Raw genomic sequence first — 7,420 nt, 5'->3', positions numbered from 1 at the left:
ATCTGAACTCGTGTGTGAAAAAATTGACGCGTGGAATCTAAAAGGTTGGCTGCCCCTGTAGGGTCTCGGCCGGAAACGTCGACTACTTTCCATAGCTGCTGTCTGGCCTGCTGAGTTCCTCCAGCATCTTGTGTGTGACGCCCATCAAAGCAGTAACGTGGAGCCGCGGCTCAGCTTCCTCCGACTTAAAATTCAAATTCACAGATATCTATATCTATATATTATGTACAAGGTATAAATACCATGAAATTGTGTCTTTTTTGCAGCAGCAGCACTCTACATTGCAAACAGAAGAAACACAACATAAACATGCAACACACAGCAAAGTTGCTGGTGAACGCAGCAGGCCAGGCAGCATCCCTAGGAAGAGGTACAGTCGACGTTTCAGGCGGAGACCCTTCGTCAGGACCTCTTCCTAGAGATGCTGCCTGGCCTGCTGCGTTCACCAGCAACTTTGATGTGTGTTGCTTGAAATTCCAGCATCTGCAGAATTCTTGTTGTTACAACATAAACATATTAAGATAAAGTATACATAATGTACAAGGCAAAATAAACAAAAGATAAGGCCATCAATCTAAGTTAAAAGTGAAAAAAAATTCCAGATCGTGTTAGGGTTATTCAGGTCAGTTCAAGAACCTGATGGTAGTGGGAAAGAAGGTGCTGTTGAACCTAAAGGTGTGGTCTTCAGGCTCCTGTACCTCCTGCCTAATGGAAGAATGGAGAAGGCTTGGCCCAGATGTTGGGGGGGGGGAGGGTTCTTAATGATCAATATTGCCTTTTTGAGACATCATATAGATGTCCTTGCTGATGGAGAGACCCTAAACCAATAAAATATTGCCTTAGCATTCAACATGGAGCAATCTAGACTGACCTATAATAGTCATACTATCACCTGCTGCAACACTGTGGACTGAAACCAGAATCCAGCAGATGCTTCTAAAGGGACTGATCCTTGATGTCATGGTCCGGTCGGTGAAGTCCGCATTCTGGTTTACGGTCCAGTCCATGGACTCAGGACTCTGGGTCTTCCAGCTGTCCCTCGTTTCAGTGAGTTAATCATAGGCACCTGATTTCCATCTTGGGGCTTGGAATATAAGTAGCCTTGGGGTTGAGTGTGGGTTGCTGGAGTGTGACTGGTTAGGTGGCTGCTGGATCGTGGAAAGGTGGTGCTAGTTGGAACTACTGTGGTGACTGGAAAATGAGTGATGAAAATGAGGGAAATGGGATAATGAATTTTCATCAGACTGGGGAAAAAAAGGAATGTGAGAATGGCTGCGAGGGTCATAGGGGTCTTCCTTCCATCCATCAGGGACATTTGTCAGGAGCACTGTGTACGCAGGGCCCTTAGTATTATCAAGGATCTCACCCATCCTTCCAACATCCTCTTTGACTGTCCTGGTCTGGTCCGTGAGGTCTGTGTTCCGGTTTACAGTCTGGTCTGAGGACCTTGTTTCTACTACTACTACTTGTTTCAGTTGGGCTTAATCATAGGTACCTGATGCTTGTCTTGGCGCTGGGAATATAAGTGGCCCTGGGTTCGAGTGTGGGTGCTGGTTCGTTTCGTCAGTATCCTGTCCTCGCCTCTGTGGGGTAAGTCAGGCTGTCTTTGCTGTTACCCTGCAGTTGGATCTGTCCCTTCCTGTCCTGCCTCTGTTGGGTAAGCCAGGCCATCTTTGCTGTTACCCTGAGGCTGGACTGTTCCTTTCCCTTCCCCTTCCTTCTGGAGCCTTGCCTGCAACCTTGTCAAGTTCAACCACCAGAGCGAGACTGGAGCCTTGCTGTATCAGGATAAGGAACTGTCTATCATTGAGTTGGTACTGTCTCTGTGTCCACGCCTTCACTAGGTAGGTCTGGCCATTTACTGCTACCTAGTGTTGGGAACTGTCTCTGTGTCCGCGCCTTTGCTAGGTAGGTCTGGCCGTTTGCCGCTACCTAGTGTTGGGAGCCATCTCTGTGTCCACACCTTCGCTAGGTAGGTCTGGCCGTTTGCCGCTACCTAGTGTTGGAAACTGTCTCTGAGTCCACGCCTTTGCTAGGTAGGTCCGGCCGTTTGCTGCTACCTAGTGTTGGGAACCGTCTCATCGTGTTCAGCATTCTGTATGAGTCCTGGCCCTACGTCCTGTTTCCAAGGAGGGGTTCTGGCTCTGTGTTCCATGTCCCTGTGTTCCCGTCTCTCAAGTCCAAGGCTCCGTGTTCCCATGCTCTAGACCAAGGCCCTGTGTTCCTGTCCTCCCCAAGACCACGGCTCTGTGTTCTGCGTTCCTATCGTCCCAAGTCCAAGGTTCCGAGGATCCTGTTGTTCCAAGTCCAAGGCTTGGCTGTTCCTGAGTACCAATTCAAGGCTTCGTGTTCTCTTCCTGTCCATGTGCCTCATCCTGTCCATGTGCTTCGTCCTGTACTGGAGTTCCCTCGTCTTGTCCAGGAGTCTCTTGTCCAGTCCTGTAGCCTCGCCTAGTCCTGAATCCTAAGACCACATCATGTCTTCGCCTAGTTCCGGAGTTCGAGCCCGAGTCAAGACCCAGGTTTTGGGTCCTTGTCCAGTCTTTGGCTTGGAGTCCGAACCCAAGCCTCGTCATGTCCTCACCTCAAGGAACCCAAGCCATGTCATCCTCACCTAGTTCCGGGGTCCGAGCTCGAGTCAAGACCTAGGTTCTGGGTCCTTGTCCAGTCTCTGGCTTGGAGTCCAAGCCCAGGCTCCCAGTTCGCAGTTCCTAGTCCTGGTCTCACTTGCTTAGCCAATGTCCTAGCCCAAGTCTGAGTTCTTGTCCCAGCTCCTAGTCTGCATCCAGACACATCCATAACTCTAGTCTCTAGTCCTGTCCTGTTCCTAGTACTTCAGTGTCTGTGTCTTGCATTTGGGTCCGCACCAACACCCCCACTTATGACGTTGACTTTCTAGCTTCAGGCGGGAGACTCCATTGCATAAAAATAAGAACAATCAGGATGGGAACAGTTTCTTCCCTCAGGCCATTAGGCTTCTGAACGGGATGCCTCATTGCATTCAAAGTGTGACCAATTAATCTGTTCTGTACTTTACAATATTTAATTTATGCACTTTGTTTACTGATGAGTAATTCATTAGTAGACTTTATTCGTACTCTCATAAGGTATTGTGTGTTACATGTGTGTTTTGTGCTTTACACCCTGATTCAGAGAAATATTGCCTTGTTTAATCGTTAGTTGAATGACTTGACTTGAGCAAAATGGAGTGAAAGTGGGCAGGAATCCAACTTGATAACTAATCTCTGGTCCTGCTGTGGAAGCGTTCCTTTGAAGCAACATCAAATTACTGACCATCAAAGGAAGCCACAGTTGATAAGGATGAAGTTAATGCACAAATAAGTCAACTATCTTGGCATATGCCAGTGATATTAAACCTGATTCTGATTCTGGTTCATGAACCAGCTTCACTTGCCCCAACACTGAACTGTTCCCACAACCTACAGACTCACTTTCAAAGACTCTTCATCTCATGTTCTCAATATTTATTGTTTATTTATTTATTATTATTATTTCTTTTTGTATTTGCACAGTTTGTTGTCTTTTGCCCAGTTGGTGTGGTTTTTCATTTATTCTGTTATGGATTTATTGTGAATGCCTGCAAGAAAACAAATCTCAGGGTTATATATAATGACATACATTTTACTTGGATAATAAATTTACTTCGAACTTTGAACTTTGAATGGAGGAAGTTGATAAGGAAAGATAGGATTGGCAGTCTCAGAGTGACTCTGAACAAGATACCCATCTAAGCTAATTGAATTGAATTGTCTTTATTACTTACATCAGGGGTAGGCAATCTATTGCTCACAAAGGTATTTTGACTGGCCCGCAAGCAAATATTGGGATACTATGCTTATCTGGCTCGTGAGCAATTTTTTTCCCCTTATTCTGAGTATTTCACACGACCACACTGATGGACACGCATGGCATCTTGTTACACTGGCCCCAGGTTCTGTTTTGTTCCAAACCAAACACTGGTATATACGAATGACGGGAAGGCAGACTACCTTGTTAATATGTATTAGATAATCTCCGTGCATGCGCAGGTTTTCAGATGGGATCGTTCAAATTTGTAAACAGAAACAGTGTCACTGTGTTTTAACAAGAAATCCGCGCTAAATATCCAGATATTTACATGTGCTACGATACTTGTTGAATAACTCACATTTCAAAATAAAATCAAAGAAAAAAATTCCAATGGCAATGAATGCAAAACGCAGGAAGGTAGACGCTGAGTGCTGAAATTTCCAAGACAGTTGGACACTAGATTACTTCATTGAGCAAGCTGTGAAACCAGTTTGTCTCATTTGCAGAGAAAATATTGCTGTGAAGAAGGTGGCAAATATCAGGCAACATTACGAGACCCACCATAGTGGAAATTTTAACAAGTTTACTGGGCAAGCAAGGAAAGATGAAGTTGAGCAAATGAAGGCTAGTTTCGGAAAACAAACAACACACATCAAAGTTGCTGGTGAACGCAGCAGGCCAGGCAGCATCTCTAGGAAGAGGTGCAGTCCACGTTTCGGGCCGAGACCCTTCGTCAGGACTAACTGAAGGAAGAGCTAGTAAGAGATTTGAAAGTGGGAGGGGGAGGGGGAGATCCGAAATGATAGGAGAAGACAGGAGGGGGAGGGATGGAGCCAAGAGCTGGACAGGTGATTGGCAAAAGGGATATGAGAGGATCATGGGACAGGAGGTCCGGGAAGAAAGACAAGGGGGGAGGGGGGAAAAAACCCAGAGGATGGGCAAGGGGTATAGTCAGAGGGACAGAGGGAGAAAAAGGAGAGAGAGAGAAAGAATGTGTGTATATAAATAAATAACAGTTGGGGTACAAGGGGGAGGTGGGGCATTAGCAGAAGTTAGAGAAGTCAATGTTCATGCCATCAGGTTGGAGGCTACCCAGACGGAATATAAGGTGTTGTTCCTCCAACCTGAGTGTGGCTTCATCTTTACAGTAGAGGAGGTCATGGATAGACATATCAGAATGGAAATGGGATGTGGAATTAAAATGTGTGGCCACTGGGAGATCCTGCTTTCTCTGGCGGACAGAGCATAGGTGTTCAGCAAAACGATCTCCCAGTCTGCGTCGGGTCTCGCCAATATATAGAAGGCCACATCGGGAGCACCGGACGCAGTATATCACCCCAGTCGACTCACAGGTGAAGTGTTGCCTCACCTGGAAGGACTGTCTGGGGCCCTGAATGGTGGTAAGGGAGGAAGTGTAAGGGAGGAAGTGTAAGGGCATTTGTAGCACTTGTTCCGCTTACACGGATAAGTGCCAGGAGGGAGATCAGTGGGGAGGGATGGGGGGGGAACGAATGGACAAGGGAGTCGCGTAGGGAGTGATCCCTGCGGAAAGCAGAGGTGGGGGGAGGGAAAGATGTGCTTAGTGGTGGGATCCTGTTGGAGGTGGCGGAAGTTACAGAGAATTATATGTTGGACCTGGAGGCTGGTGGGGTGGTAGGTGAGGACCAGGGGAACCCTATTCCTAGTGGGGTGATGGGAGGATGGAGTGAGAGCAGATGTGCGTGAAATGGGGGAGATGCGTCTGAGAGCAGAGTTGATAGTGGAGGAACGGAAGCCCCTTTCTTTAAAAAAGGAGGCCATCTCCCCCGTCCTGGAATGAAAAGCCTCATCCTGACAGCAGGTGCGGCGGAGACAGAGGAATTGCGAGAAAGCGGTGGCATTTTTGCAAGAGACAGGGTGAGACGAGGAATAGTCCAGATAGCTGTGAGAGTCAGTAGGCTTATAGTAGATATCAGTAGCTAAGCTGTCTCCAGGGATAGAGACAGAAAGATCTAGAAAGGGGAGGGAGGTGTCAGAAATGGACCAGGTAAACTTGAGGGCGGGGTGAAAGTTGGAGGCAAAGTTAATGAAGTCAATGAGCTCAGCATGCGTGCGGGAAGCAGCGCCAATGCAGTCGTCGATGTAGCGAAGGAAAAGTGGGGGACAGATACTAGAATAGGTTTGGAACATAGATTGTTCCACAAAGCCAACAAAAAGACAGGCATAGCTAGGACCCATACGGGTGCCCATAGCTACACCTTTAGTTTGGAGGAAGTAGGAGGAGCCAAAGGAGAAATTATTAAGAGTAAGGACTAATTCATTACGTCATTTTTTGCCAAGAAAAGCAGTGAAAATGAAGGAAATACCTGTGCCCGCTACGAAGTCTCAAAACGTATTGTCTCAAAAAGTGGACACTGCTTCAGAAATTTTTCAAGTGGAATTGATTGAGATGCAGTGTGACGGCATATTGAGATCAAAACTTCATTCTGAAGATGTGTCAGTGCTTGACTTCTACAGAAAATATATTCATCCAAGTGGGAAGTATCCTAACTTAGTGGACCATGCAAAAAAGATGGCCTCATTGTTTGGCAGTACTTATCTGTGTGAGCAATTATTTTCAAAAATGAAGCACACCAAGAACCATTTGAGAACAAGATTGACTGATGCCCATCTGGATAATGTCTTGCTCTTGGCATCAACGAGTCTGACACCCAATATTGAGAAGCTTTCAAGTAACAAACAACATCAAGTTTCACAGTGATGTATGGACTGTTTGCATTAAAATTTTCTTTTTTATTATACTTAATTTACCACCATTCAATGCATCATGTTCATACATTTTATTTTTAAAGATTCCTTGTGTCCTTTTAATAGATTCAAAAGATGCCTTGATTGAAATAAATTGCAACTAAATTGAGTTCTTTGATTTCTAATTGGCATCCTTGGTTAAGCACAAATGATTTTCTAGCATGTGTTGTTCATTAATTTAAGGCAAAACATAACTAAATGTATTTAAATGGATAATTCCCATATTTCAAGTTTTTTATGGCAATTATCTGGCCCACCGTCCGCTCATTAATATGCGATCCGGCCCACAGAGGCAAAAAGGTTGCCGACCCCTGACCTACATCCTTCATATACATGAGGAGTAAAAATCTTTACATTACGTCTCCATCTAAGTGTGCAATGTGCAATTTATAGTAATTTATGATAAATAGTATGTACAACAGGACAGTCAATGTAACATAGAAATACAATTGTATCAGCATGAATTAATCAGTCTGATGGCCTGGTGGAAGAAGCTGTCCCGGAGCCTGTTGGTCCTGGCTTTTATGCTGCAGTACTGTTTCCCGAATGGTAGCAGCTGGAACAGTTTGTGGTTAGGGTGACTTGTGTTTCCAATGATCCTTCGGGCCCTTTTTACACACCTGTCTTTGTAAGTGTCCGGGATAGTGGGAAGTTCACATCTACAGATGCGCTGGGCTGTCCGCACCACTCTCTGCAGAGCCCTGCGATTGAGGGAAGTACAGTTCCCATACCAGGCAGTGATGCAGCCAGTCAGGATGCTCCCAGTTGTGCCCTTGTAGAAATTTCTTAGGATTTGGGGAGCCATACCAAACTTCCTCAACCG

The sequence above is a fragment of the Mobula hypostoma genome, chromosome 12 (assembly GCF_963921235.1).
Source record: "Mobula hypostoma chromosome 12, sMobHyp1.1, whole genome shotgun sequence".
NCBI classification, from domain to species: domain Eukaryota; kingdom Metazoa; phylum Chordata; class Chondrichthyes; order Myliobatiformes; family Myliobatidae; genus Mobula; species Mobula hypostoma.
The sequence above is the reverse complement of the archived record's forward strand: the minus strand, read 5'-3'. Positions refer to the sequence as shown.